The 15,672-nt window shown below is 36.8% G+C and overlaps 1 non-coding gene across 1 annotated transcript; it reads left to right on the top strand.

The window, feature by feature from the left end:
• The first annotated feature begins 15,321 nt into the window (after positions 1-15,321).
• On the top strand, positions 15,322-15,436 carry Trnal-caa. Its single transcript has 2 exons — positions 15,322-15,359; positions 15,392-15,436. It is a non-coding gene; the product is annotated as a tRNA-Leu (tRNA).
• Positions 15,437-15,672: the final 236 nt, after the last annotated feature.

Raw genomic sequence — 15,672 nt, 5'->3', positions numbered from 1 at the left:
CATTTATACTAGTTAACTGACAAGTTATTAATAGTTACATTAGATGACATTATCATTATCATTATCTTTAACCTACTATCATCATCATAAGTATCACTACTTCTTCTTCTTCTTCTTCTTCTTTCTCTTGTCTTGTCTTCGTACTTGGCCGGCCGGAACCTTCCGTTGTACGTAGTGCTGTACTGCTATTCATTCTTCTTCAGTTTAATGGAAAGGAAGGAATACACGATATATTAACATCCACTCAAAGTACCATTAATTGGCAATTACCTCAATTCAGAAGCGCTATTTCGCATTTCCACATCAAAAGTTATAACATATCCTATAACGCAACATTTCTAATTATGAAACCACATCAGTCCCTAATGGTAACGTATGAAAGTAGGTACTACTAGTGCATGCCAAATAAGTATCGAGTACACAACTATTAAATTAACGTGGCATGCAATGTACTAATCCATCGATCTCAGAAGACAGTGAGAACGTCACAATTGCAAAAGCATTGTCTGGTTCTAGTCTCTGGAACATCGTTTCGCATTTCGCATTCCGTTGCTTGCAATCATAGTATTCCAAGCTTAAAGCTTGGAATACTATGATTGGGGTTAGTAATAACATACATAATGTACTAAACGCTTAATAAAAAACGCCTGTGTACTTATGTACACGAGTTAGAAGCTATACTTCTTTGGCGTAACAAGATAAACACCTTTTGCCTTATTCTACGTTTGTAAAAAAAAAATTACATGTTTAAAGAAATGGACATAATAAACATATTTAAATATGGAATTATCAGACATAGTTGTCCGATAATTCCAGTTTCATTCAACATTAAAATTTGAGATTTTTGTACAGTTGAACGCAGACTTTGACAATTGAAAGTATACACTGTCAAACCTTATTGCTAACTTCAGTGTCGGTTTTTTGTAACGGTGCGCGTGAAGTTTATTCTCATCATTTTTCCGTAACGCGCCAAAAGAAGTATAACTTCAGAAATAATTCTTAAGGTCCTAAGTACCAGACAACACTCCACTTACCTCATCAATAATGTAGGACATAGATCACACAAATAAATAATTTTCAAGTTCTTAGTTTTCATTTCGTTGCAAATTTTCCTCATTCCCATTCAATATAGTGTTCATAATTCTACTCGTTAAGCCCTTTTATATAATACCCACATTGAAGCAGTTGTGAAAAAAATATATATTCCATCATTTTTAAGGAAGCGGCCATCTTGGACCGATTTTCTTCAAACACAGCTGAGAACACTCCCAACAAATTCACCTTTTTAACCAAAAGTATAAAATCTAAACCCGTTCAGGCATTCGGGAGCTACGATGCCACAGACAGACAAACACACACAAACACGTCATATCGTCCGATTACGCTTTCCGTCTCTACGTGACTTCGTACCGAAACGCTTAATCGCTTACCGGCTCCTCATTTTGGATAGTGTTTACCCCAGCCGAAGCCTCCCACCAGTACGAAAAATACGTAATCATTCTGTTTATTACCGTTCGTAATCGTGTTTACGTAATATCAAACTCAGAACGAGAAAATCGGAAAATGGTTGTTCAATCAAATCTATTTGTATAATATATTCCATCTGGTGACGTAAATACGAACAACTGAAGCCAATTTTTCCTGAACACAACAGCGTTTACACACGATAAACAAGATCTGAGCAACACGACAATCAAATTAACGCTGCAATGCTCGTATATTAAATTGGTCTCAGAAGTTTGTGTTTGCAACACTATCGGAAAAGCATTCCCCAGTTTGTACATCGTTCCGAATCTCGCCCTCATCCTCATGCTTTGTGACATGAGCACGTTTCAGATATTAAAGTTTCGGATATTGTAGCTCCCTGGCAATTATTGATTTGGTTACAGACGGTTACTCCAATAACCCTGTACAACGTCCGCTTACCCACTTCGTTGCAAAACGAGCAACAAAACTGCGGTTCCTTTTTGTTCCATTCATTGCAAAACTACACAGATCTTTCAAAATACACTGTACCTAATTAATGTTTCACTTTTTTTAAAATTAAAATGCATATAATTTTTTTGTCGAACCGACAGGAAACTAAACTGGAAGTTAAAAAAAAAGTTGATGCCTCGAAGAGCACCTAAAGCCGACAACAGTTTATGATCCTTGTGTTAACCCACTCTTAAGCAGCTTAATGTTTCTCAGCTCTAGAATCTGTCCTATGAGCGATGAAGCTGAACCTTGCAGTAAGGTTTAAATACACTACGGGTTTTTTTTTCTATAGTTTCTCTGTACAAAAACGCTCCATGTTACTAATCACTATCCGTACATTATGTAGCTACTCGTAAGAGTACTACAACGTTATCGTTAGAGATGGCCTTTGTGTTACCAGACACGTACCCTCCCCAGTAATAAATAATAATAAGTACGAGAGAGAATCTCAGCTTTGCTCTTATTGTCCTAATATTTCTGAGGGACAATGGAAAAAATGTCGTGGAGACGGCGTTGTACCCATTTGTCAAGTGTTTTTATGTTGGCGCGAAATATTATGATTTCACAAGTGCAAGTATGTGAGAACAAAAACTGAGTTTTATACCGGAATGTTTGAATTGCATGCATAAAACTATGTCAGTTTTTGTTACTAAAGAGGCCGTGATTATGTAAATCTTGATTCGTTGTTCTCAAATTGTATAGTTTATTGACGGAGTAACAGAAAAGCTAGATCCACAAAAATTTTTGTGCTCTTCGCGGCATCAACGATTTTTTTTAACATCCAGTTTATTTTTACCAAAGCAGCAAATATCGCTAAGAAATACTCATCTTCCCGGTGGAGAGCTCTCGTTGTGTGGGGTTTTAACCACGAAGACAGACACGTATTGTAAAACTTCAGGATCTTCTCAGGTGCTTTCCCAGTGCGGCACTCTTAGGATAACTCTGGGAGAATCATTTTTTTATTTATTCAACTACTAGTTAGCCTACAACTGCAATCTCACCTGGTGGTAAGTGATGATGCAGTCTAAGATGGTAGCGGGCTAACCTGTTAGGGAGTATGGTAGTCATATCCTTAATGGGTTTCTACGCGACATCGAACCGGAATAATAAATAATAATAATAATAATTTTAATAATAATTTATTTATTTCATATATAAAAGTGTATACAGCAGAAATCTCCTAATGGACACAGTGATACTCTATTTTATTTATTTGTGCACAAAGGAGTGCTTAAACACTCGCACTAAGGTAACTTGTGTTACGAGTGTCGCCACCTTCCTTCGGACCCATTACAACAACGTGAAATTAGGCAGATGCAAACATCGCAATACATAATAAGTTAATTACAATGATGTGATTGTTTTTTTTTTGTGGAATTGTGGTGTGTGTGTGTGTGTGTGTGTGTATGTGAGTGTGTGTGTGTGTGCATGTGTGCGTTTAAAAAGTGCGTAAAATACGAATCATTCTATGATTTTAAGTAGCTCCTCTGTTTCCTTGTATGTCAAAGTTTTTAACCACGACGTAAGTATTTGCTTGCATTGATTCCGTGGCTTGGAACTAATATTATTATGTATTTTGTTAATTTTATTATATATTCGAGCACCAAGAACACAACTGTGCCGACAGGCAAAAGCAGTTCGATATTGTTTAACGGCACAAGTGTTCCGTATACTGCGTTTTCTTGGTTTTAAGTGAGATTCTGGTGGAATTTCGGCATGCTTCCTTAATGCTATATTAAGGATATATAGCTGCCTGACAGTGAGCAACGCACCTTCTTTATATAGAAGATGCGTTGGATGTCGCACTGGTTTCTTATAAATGACTTTTATTATTGCTCTTTGTGCTCTTTCAAGACGGAGTATAGTCGTTGCAAAGGAACCCCCCCAAACCGTTAATCCATATGCAATCTGAGACTGAACCAGAGCAAAATAAGCGGCTTTTAAAACGTCTTCGTCTGCTGTTTTTGTATTTTTTCTGAATATATACATAAGCTTCCTAATTCTTCGAGTGACGAGGTCAACATGCCTGTTCCAACGTAAAAGGTTGTCTACAATGATACCTAAATATTTTATTTCAGGAACTCGTGCTATATTAGAACATTTACAATCATTGCTTTCTTGTGTACAGTCGTGTATCTTTAATTGAAATGGTTCTGCAGGTTGTGATATTTCCCTAGCCGAAAAGGTTATAAGTTTGGTCTTTTCTGGGTTTAATGTGAGTAAATGATTTGTTAGCCACCTTTTCACTACACTTATAGACTTTTCAGCGTACAAGCGAACCTGGTCCCAATTTTTTCCATGCACAAGCAGAACTGTGTCATCTGCATAAGATAGAACCTGTGTGTTAGGAATGGTCAATTTACATAAATTACAATAAATTATTAAATCGCTTAGCGGAACGTCTTTGCCTGTAGGGTTGTAACCAGCCACGGTCAAAGCCTCCCACCGGACCAGACCAGAGTAAATTCAGAAATAACAAATTCCCAAATTGCCCCTACCGGAATCGAAACCGAGACCTCCTACTTAAATTCACAGTGCTTACCGCTGCGCCAGAGAGGTTGTCAAAAAAGAGGAATGGTGTGGATAATTAAAAAAAAATTAGGTTGATATGTTGAGAATTCCCATCCTCTATTTCGGAATATCCATATCACACAATCACCAAATTTACACTGTTGTTTTCACCAAGTTGACAGCAACTAATCCTAGTGTAACCTATTTTATGACGTGTTCATTTTTTACTATATTTATAAAGCAAACAGAGCTTATCAAATTTTATACGATGTTTAGTGGACCACGAGTTACGATATTCCCGGTTTATGAGCAGCACACACTATTCGATACGGATTTACTGTTTTATACCGACGGACTATATCAATAATATTATGTAACTTAGAGCTAGTGTTTAGAAGTGCATTTTAAGGATTTAATTATTACTTTATAAAACTAATATTCTACCTCCTATTATATTTCAAAGTTCGTGAAGATTTACAAATGTTTGTTAGTCTTTCACGCAAAATAAAAAACAGATTTGAATTAAATTTAAACAGATATAGATAATACTCTTGATCAACATAATATAGGCTCAGTAGCCTTACTTCGGAAAAATCGTGCGAATGGTCAAAAATTGGGTCATTATAGTTTGCCGTAGCAAACTGTAGAAATTAGATTTATGCTAGCTGCGCCCTGCGGTGTTCCCAACCATAATTAAGACTTAATTATTAACCCATGACCGGCCCATTACGATTATATAGCACGGGTTACCTAAGAATGAGAAGGCTTAGGCCGTCCACCACGCTATTCAAGTGCGGATTGGTAGATTGGTAGCCTTTGAGGACGTTATATAGGATTCTCAGGCATACAGGTTTTTAAACCGTTAAAGCAAGTTATATTTTAATTGCTTGAATTGAAAACGCACATAACTCTGAAAAGTTAGAAAGCGGGTATTGAACTCATTCCCACCGAAGGAAAGCCGAAGCCTAACCACTAGGCTACTTCTTATCATACTAGCAGATACTTTTTACAGATGCTGGGCCAGTTATGAAAAATTTCTAACTGCATTAATAGTTATTTTAAACCTTAATAGTACCTATTATCATCATCATGTCAACCAATCGACGTCCACTGCTGGACATAGGTCTTTTGTAGGGAGTTCCACAATACACGGTCCTGGGCCGCTTGCCTCCAGCGGCTCCCAGCGACTCGCCTGATGTCATCTGTCCACCTCATTGGAGGCCGACCTAAGCTGCGCTTTCCGGTGTGGGGTCGCCATGCCAAGACCTTAAGACCCCAACGTCCATCGGTTCTCCGAGCTATGTGCCCTGCCCATTGCTGCTTCAGCTTCGCGACTCGCTGAGCTATGTCGGTAGCTCTAGTTCTTCTACGGACCTCCTCATTTCTGATTTGATCACGTAGAGATTCTTCTAGCATAGCTCTCTCCATCACCCGCAGAGTGACTCTGAGCCTTCTTATGATGCCCATAGTAAGCGACCATGTCTCAGTTCCGTAAGTCATCACTGGCAACACGCACTGTTCGAAGACTATTATTTTATTATTTCTTCTGGATGCTACTTCTATTATCATGTTTCTGTTTTCTTGTTTATAGCTTTTATTTAAAATGGTGTACAAATAAAGAGTAGTAATGTAACTATTTCCGCTACTTTATCGAAATGTACGTACTGCTTTCTTTTATTACTTGAATATAAAATATGTCAGTACATTAAGTGCATTTGCGCTGAGTTTGCAAGCCCCAAGTTATAGTGTATTTACGTCATACGGACTAAGACTTTATATTTCATAGCCGCATTTCCTTTTGAAATATTTCTTACTGTTAGTACATTATGACAGATATTAGAAATAATACTGGTATATTCACAGAAAAATCTCGAAAAAATCTACTGTATATTCACTATAACAATATATAATATAATTAAAACTAGCGGACCCGTGCAACTTCGTCTGCGAATAAGCAGACTTAATAAATATTCGTATGTTGTCGCGGACTGTTTTATAGAACTTTAAAGAAAAAACAATTCCGACCATTTTGATATACAAACTACATACTTCCGTCGTTTGGCGTGACGTTTACCGTTCACGCATCGCACGCATCAGAATCTCTCAAAAAGGATATTTTTCAGTTTTCACTATAAATAAATCCTAGCTAGATCGATTTATCGCCCCCGAAACCCCCTGTTTACTAATTTTCATGAAAATCATTGGAACCGATTCCGAGATTCCAATTATATATATATTTATCGACAAAACACGAATAAAATGACATTTTCTAAAAATTAATCATAGCTAGATCGATTTATCGCCCCTGAAACCCCCTGTATACCAAATTTCATGAAAATCGTTGGAGCCGATTCCAAGATTCCAATTATATATATACTCGTACAAGAATTGCTCGTTTAAAGATATAAGATAAGATAACACAAATATTTAAAGGGGTGGTCCCATGCAACATACATGATTTTTTGATAATGGTACAGAACCCTTCGTACACTTGCTCGACTCGCACTTCGCCAGTTTATTTTTATTTATTGCCAAACGAAGCCCGGGCGATACGCTAGTGACGATAAAAATAAGACACAATTACCAAAAAGCGATTTCTATTTATCTCGGTAAAACTAATCCAAGTGAACAAACTCGTTCAGTCTATTAAATAACAACACAGGCGAAGCATAAAATCAATTAGCTTCTGCACTATTAGAGAGCATCCAAGAAGATGAATTAACAGGGCCTGTTGAATTAATAGTATTCACACGCATGGCTGCAACGTGAGCCTTTGAAACCTTTTGTAAGGCTACCATCAGTTTTGATTCGTTAAAGTCTGTCTCTTGACTGCCTCGATAGTCTAGTTCGAATACAGAAACGAGCAAACAGATTAGAGCTGAGAAGAGCTGTACGATCGATATATAAACTTACATAACGAGAAACAAATGAATGCTTCGCGATATATATATAATAGGATATTAAGTCTGTCTCAAAGACTGTTTTATTATAAATACATCCGAGTCGTGAAGCTGAAGTGGCACTTGGCGGAGATAACTTGGAGAACGGGTCGACGTTGGGGTCCCAAGGAATGGCAGCCCCGCACTGGTAAACGAGTTGGTCGATCCCCAACGAGGTAGACAGACGACATCAAAGCTCGCCACAGGAAGCCGCTGGACGCAAGCTAATTTTGAAATCCCTACAAAAGACGTTTGTCCAGCAGACGTCTATCGGTTGATACGATGAAACAAAGAGCTGATATAAACAATCGATTTAAGAACAAGGATAAGAATTATCTGCATATCTTCTGAGAAAAGTGTAGAAATCCTTCGTGGGGTTGAGTATGCGCTTTTATAACGTAATTCTGAAGGTAATTTTGAACATTTTAAACCTACACATGCATTGGTTAAAACAATGTAGTAAAACAAACCTATGAGTGCGGTTACTTACAATTAAAGAATTTCTTAATGACGATATTGCTTGGAAGTAGTTAGCTCCGCCGTCATTTCTCGCAAGATAGGAAAATGATAATTATTATTTTATACACCCAGAGTTATTTTTTATACAATCTGCATTGAAGCAGAGTAAATCCTCTAAAAACCTCCCCTTATGAAAGATAAAAGTATCCCCAGTGGATATGAATGAGAGTATGGCTGGGAGTTATGATAATCATCTCATACATTTTATTAAAGCAAAGTATATCTATGGGAAATGATCTATGGAAGATGAGAAAGTGTGTCTATTTACTTGTTACTAATGTAAATTCTAAATTCAAATATGGTTTATTCATGTAGGCCTATCAAGCACTTATCAAGCGTTTATACATATATGTTTACATAATTGTGAGGTGATGGTGATAACTACGTTCGCTATCTTAAACCTAAAGTTACGAGTGTTCCAAATGCACTCTGATCTAAAAAGAGCCCTCATAGATAGCACCATCTCAAAGACAATTAATAATAAGTTATGAAGTTAGAGCAATTCAAACTAAAGCTTTTTTCGTTTGAATTGCTCTAAAGTAATCCTCAAAATTATAATAGCATTTTTCACACATCCCAAAGATTTTATGCGGTAATTTGCTATAAAATAACATAGAATTGAGAACATACGGAAACTGTGTATACGACTAACTCCACTTTAGAATAGTTTCTCCAACAAAAGGTTAGTCACTTCATACCATTCAGCCTTAACCTTAAAATGTAAAATGGCTCAAAGTTTGTGAGATGACATCATTCCGCGGGTGTAAAATGAGACGAGCGCGGGGCGTTCACTGTTTACGGACACAATATACTGCATAAAATAATGGCAAATAAGCATTCTGCATATTTTTAATCCAATGTAAAATAATATGCAATATCCCTTCAATGAATTACTAATTTTCACAAAGAGTTTATTTTTACTTCTCATATTTGTAATAATTTATGTCCATAAATTAAATTTTCAAATTTGTACTGACTATGCACCGCCATCATTGACGATGACTCTCTTCGACCCGTTTTGTATATTGCACAAAAAGCCCTACATTGTCAAAACAAAATAGATTCTGTACGGCTTTTTTCATAAGATATTTATTCCATCATATTTTAAAATATAAAAGGTAACAGAACAGCAAATTGTTAGCTTTCACCGCAGAGGTTGAGTTAAATTGAAAATAAATATTATTATGAAATCGCTTGCGAATATTTACATTTTCGTGTTATTTGAGAACGTTTTAGCCGATACTTTGTTCGAAAAGTCATACTGGCAAGTTCTAATAATTCTATAAAACAGTATGTGCCGACTAGTCGGTCTAGTGCGACCACGATCGTAGCCGGCAACTAGTTGGGGACTATTCGGCAAAGAGCGCTGACTATCCGGCTACGTTGTAGGTTTATATTTCTCAAACAAATGTATGTGCTACATTAAATAAAAGTAAGTTGTTTATTAATATTTTTGACAATCTGTCTTACTGTGATATTTGAAATTATCGTGAAACCGGTGAGTTGTAAAATTCGAAAACATTCTTTGTTATTTATATTTGTCCACATATCACTACTGACTGAAATTGCAGCTGCACTCATCACTACTCTTCGTATTTTAGATTTAGTATCCTCTAAAGGTGAGGAATGTTCTCTGTAATATGCATTCTGTCCGGTATACCTTTAAAAAAATGTCTTTAAATCCCCGTAATCGTAAAAGTCGGCTTCTCTACAACCAAATAATCGGCTAGTTAGTAGGCTAATGTCAAAGTCATATCGGCCAAAGTCAAAGTCAAACTCTAATAAGCTATCACTTCTTGCGCAATCGTCTGGAGAGCGTTATAGCCGTTTTAATCAAAGGCTTATGAGGCTGTTACCTGCGCCTCAGGTTTATAGACACAGGGCAGCTATTTTCAGGACGTATTCCTTGCTTGCCCTTTGAATTATATAATATATATGGTTAACAAAATAAATCCAGTGGACAATCTTTTTAGTCCGTTAATTATTTCTATAAATAAATAAGCCATTTAATCCCAAGTTACATATTAAACATAGAATTACAAAAAATAAAGAAATAAAAAAAATAAAAAAAATGGAAAAAAAGAAATATCAAAATAATATAAATGCATTAAAGTTAGTTGGATACCCATCTGCGGGTAAAGACCTCCTCCATCTTGCCCCACTGCATTGGTGGTGATCCTTGTCCAAGTGGGACCTGCGACAGATTCAATGTCGTCTCTCCAACGAGCGCGCGGGCTGCTTTGGTCGCGGAGCCACCAGTGCAGGACTCGCAAGCTCCACCGATCATCTTTAGAGCGCGCTACATTTCTATAAATAAACCATCAAAATTCTCTACATCTTAATTTATTCTATAATCTTCCTATTTAATACTATATAACCTTCTCCGTCCGTACTCGTGCATGAAGTATGGTCACACTAGTTTCAGTTGCGGTTTCAATCCCGATATATATCGTCGCCTTTGCCGGGTTATACACTTTGATCACATAGTTCCTTAAACATAGTAGTTATTCCGTAGATAGCGTTCAGTGGTTTGTATGAATATGAAACCAATAGACGGTTTGGGTTTATTCGGTCCATTAAGTAAGCTACTAGTTACCCAGCGATAGACTGGAACAGAATGTTGTTTACGATATGCCAATTTTAATATCGTAAACAGCATTCTGTCTATCGGTGGATTGGATCTTCAGACCTAATTGTATTCAAATAAAAATATATTATGATTTAAAAAAAAAAAAAAAAGTACATTATTGGAATGACCTTCAATAAAAAAAAACAGGCGATTTCGGAAACTCCTACGTTTATTATCTATCTATCTGGTAATGAGGCCCGCGGATGTACTTCGACCCTCCAGGTTCTTTTGTGCTCCCTACGTTTATTAAGTTGAGCTAAAGTTGAGATAAAAGAGCAAGAATGTTGCCAATAAATTATTCGACCGTCATTGACATATTTATGTTATTGATGATAAGTATTTTTTTTTCGGATTTTGTGTAGCTAATAAACCCTAATGGTACGAGTAACTGTGTAACGCGGGCTTGTTGGCGTGCCTCGGAATGGGGCTCTGCCAGGAAGAGTTTGAACCCTAGGGCGCGAAAAAGCGAATGGCTCATGTAAGGCTGAACCATGATAAGTATAGATTAAAAGCTACTAAAAAGATCTGTGGTAGGTATGCTCGGAAGAAACTTTTTGGACAAGGATTTTTAAAAAAAAGAAAACCCTTAATAGGGTAATAGGTTTACTGCGATTTTATAATTATTAAAAAAATAAGAATTATAGATTTCGATATATATCATATACCTATTTGTGATTACTAATGCACTAATGCAAAATGACTTCTATGTAACTAATTTCCACCTGATTATTCGCAATCCATTGGCAAACTCAAAATTTGCCGATATTTTTATTTGCAATCGTTGCACATAACGTTATATGAACAGGATCATGTTACATTAATTTTATGGTATACGAGAATAAAATAGGTACAAAATGTTAAAGAAAATATAGTTATAAACGCTCAACGGCGTTTTCTTAGTTATACCTTCTACGTATTAACTATGAAGCTAGAGTAATTAGCCGGGTGTTTATATTAAAACAGGGGCGGTAGCTAGACTTAGAGGGGGGGTAACGCAAAATGACAAAAAGTTAGAAACACGACCAACCAGACCATGTTATTTCATGTAAATTACAAAATTTCAAAGTCTATTAGAGTTTTTCGTCTAAATTAACACCAAAATTGGCACTGAGATTAACGTATTCTGTAGATAATTAACCATCTAACGCGGAATATCGAAGGAAATAAAACGTTAGCAATTAAAGATTAGTAGGTTGGCAAACAGCCTCGTTGGTCTAGTGGTTAGCATGTTTAACTACGGATCACAAGGTCTTGGGTTCAAATCCCAGTTCGGGCAAACACTTTTTAGGTATTGAGGTTTCCATTTAAGGCCTACATAAATAAACAAGTTTGAGTTTTGAAAAAGAAATTCTCACAACCAGCCCTTGTCTAGGAAATTGGTTTTTCCTCGTGCATCAGCCCACCATCCCGCATCGGAGCAGCGTGGTGGGTCTATGCTCAAAATCCCTCTCTTCTATGAGAGGGAAGCCCGTGCCCGGCTATGAGACTAGGCGGGGCAGGTAATTGGCAAGTTAGAATTAAATGAAGGAAAGTAATCAGAATAAGTTTACGTCGCTATCGGTAAATCAATACTTGTCCGAATTATTTAACGGTGACCTTTACCGAAAAATAATTTGTATCGCAATACGAGTGTATAAGTCAGTAAACTAACTCCATCAGTTAATCGGTTATATCACACATTTCATTACAGGTACTTAATTATATCGTTATCGTGAATTTTATCTTAATTATATCTTAGAGTTATTAGTAAAGTCATATCAACCCATTACCATCCTACTACAGGGCACGGGTCTCTCATAATGAGAAGGATGTAGTCCACCACGCTGACCCATTGCAGATTGGTGGTCTCCACACGCCTTTGAGGAGATTATAGAGAACTCACAGGCATGCAGGTTTCCTCACGATGTTTTCCTTCACAGTTGAAGCATATTTAATTCCTTAAAACGCACCGTTGTATTTTTAACAAGGTCTTGAGCCGCTTGGATTCAGCGGCTCCCTGCTCCATTTATTTCACGTAGGCCTAATTTATTGGCACTTTTGAAACGTCAAGAACTTCTGTTTGCAGTGACTTTACCACGGTTCAGAAAGCAGATTCTACCGAGAAGAGCCGGCGAGAATCGCAGTTTCAGCCGGCGATGCGAGGTGGTCAATCTAGCACTTTGGGACCCCATCGTCCATCGGTTCATCAACCTACGTTCCACACCCTTCGCTACTTCAGCTTCGCGACTCGTTGAGCTCCTAAACGGATCACCTCATTCCTGCTTTCATCATATAGAGATACTCGAAGCATAGCATTCTCCATCGTCTGCTGAGCGACTCTAAGCCTTATAACGTATCATCATCATCATCATTATATCAATCATTACTGGCCCACTACATGGCACGGGTTTCCTCCCACAATGAGAAGGGGTTATAACGTACTCGTATGTTATGTACAGTAATCACTGGTAACACGTAATGTTCGAAGATTTTGGTCTTCAGTTCCGTTGGACGTAGTACCATAACCAAGTGGGTTAAGGCCCACCTTCATAAGCTTTTACGTAATATTAATTTAAGATGTTATGTAACTAGATAGCATAAGTGATGTTATTTGATCAAATATCTTAAGTCGATAATTAAAAAGCATAAAATAAAAACCGAATGAACAATCATTCGATTTTAATTTTATAATTGCCGATTCGAGCTCGAAGTAGTTTTAGGGTAGAGGGGTTGGGACCCCTATATATCTGTCGTAAATTACGGCCCATTCGCAAGGTAGCTCAGGCCAATATAATTAACAGCGTCTTAGAGGACCGACTGAGCATGTAGGTCAAACACTGTTTATAATATACTGAAATCAGTGGCGTGCACTACATATATGCACAAAAGCACTGCATACCCAAATTGTTTTATATAACTCGTATTGGAGGGAAATTTTTCCACGTTTCTGCTTAATGCATACCCTGGTCAAAAACCCTGTGCACGCCACTGACTGAAATGTATTACACAAGATGATATTAATTAAAACCTAAACGAGTGTTTCATACATGACAGAGCAATAGCAACTTAGGATGTATTTTTATACTATGAGCTTGTGCCCGTGACTTCGTCCGCACTGATATAAAAAATATAACCGGAATTAAAATTAGCCTACGTAACCTTCCTTGTACTTACTTACCTTGCAACCACCTGCTGTACTGCGTGAACGAACGACCCGACGTATCAAAAACACAATGTTAACCTCCTCCTCCTCCTTCGTGAGCTCAGAGGTCTAATAAGTGACAGTTCTAAGACCACTCATAAATAATTCCCAAGTTGACTCTCAATTGGGGAATTATTTATTTCACAATTTTCTCTCATCTGATATCTCGGTGGTATGGTGAAAAGACTAAAGCCTCCAGAGGCTTTAGTCTTTTCACCATACCACCGACAAATTCGCGTTGCCCAGTGATTTAACATGTAGCATTTTGGGGTAAAGGTTTAACATTACCGCTATTTATCTAAGAGGTTAGCCCGCTACCACTTGAGCCTCTATCCTCACCACCAGGTGAGATTTCAGACAAGGGCTAACTTAGCGAAATAAAAAGTATACCGATGTCACATAAAAGGAAAAATAATCTTCTGTAACAAGAGTTATGTGGAAAAAATCATATTATTTATATACCTACATATGAATAATAACATATGTAAAAACATATTTTAGTAGTTCGTTAAATATAGAAAAATTGTTGGATTCATGTTTATATAAGTATTATCATGTAATCTCTTACATGTGCTATATTTGTCTGCTACATTCTTGATTAGATAAGGCTAAAGTATAAAATGAAGTTTTAAAAACATGAGCTATCTGTAAAAGATAAAAATAATAAAAAAATATTCATTGTATTATTTTAATGCCTCGACTTAAGATGTGTGATCTATATCATCAACAATCCCTAGTCATATTATAAATGTCAATGTAAGTTTGTTTGTTACGCTTTCACGCAAAACTACTTAACCGATCCTCATTAAACTTTGTACACATGTTCTTGGAAGTCTTAGAAGTAATATGGGATACTTTTAAGCTCGGCTAACTTTGTGTTGATCTGTGATGAATGTGGTTGGAGATAGAGTACAGAACTCCTCAGCGGACAGCATCAAACCCCTCATTTAAGGCTTAGCGATACTGAATACTTAATTTTTTTTTAGAACTACAACTAACAAAGGGAGAGTTTGCCCCTAATCATCACCCACTTTGGCAGACTGGTTGGTGATCGCAGTTCTCCGGGATCTGCGTACTGTATATTATACGTACTTAAGAATGTAATTGCATAACTATTGAGAGTCAGACATGCGTATGATATACTGTTAATAAACTGACTGATCTATTTTTAAAATCATAATCCTCTTTTCTTTAGACGGCCGATTGGTGCAGAGGGCAGCGACATTGCTTTCTGAGACCAAGGCTGTGGGTTCGATTCCCACACTTGAAAAAAAATTGTGTGATGCACATTAATGTTTCTTTATCTGTATATTATAAGTATTTATGTATATTATTCATAAAAATATTCATCGGTCATCTTAGTACCTATAACACAAGCTACGCTTACTTTGGGGATAGATTTCGATGTGTGTACTGTCGAAGTGTATTTATTTTATTGTTGATCTAAATTTAAAATGGTTTCTAAACACATTTACTGTGATGGTTATTGAAATAATGACTTGTGTTATACCTGTAAATGCAATATAAAATCAATAGGGCCAGTAATTTCATCAGATTTATCAACCGTCAGGATGGCCGAGCGGTCTAAGGCGCCAGACTCAAGGTTTCCTTGCCTACAGTTAGTGGGTTGAGTTGTTCTGGTCCTCTCTGAGGGCGTGGGTTCGAATCCCACTTCTGACAAAAAACTTTTTATGTTTTTTTTTATTATCATAGTTTTTTTTAATGGAGTCATTGTTTAGGTTGAAATAATATTAATAAATAACTTGTGTCATTTCTTTGCTTATTAAACATTTTTTTAATCACACTTTTGGTTATTCCACTACACTTAGCCCCTGGAGGAGTTTCCCAGTTTTATGCCCACTGACCAATCATAAAACATTTTAGTAAATATAATTTTGCCGTTTATACACTCCTAA

The sequence above is a fragment of the Pararge aegeria genome, chromosome 1 (assembly GCF_905163445.1).
Source record: "Pararge aegeria chromosome 1, ilParAegt1.1, whole genome shotgun sequence".
Lineage (NCBI taxonomy): Eukaryota > Metazoa > Arthropoda > Insecta > Lepidoptera > Nymphalidae > Pararge > Pararge aegeria.
Note: the sequence above shows the minus strand (reverse complement) of the source record. Positions and strands in the feature narration are given on the sequence as shown.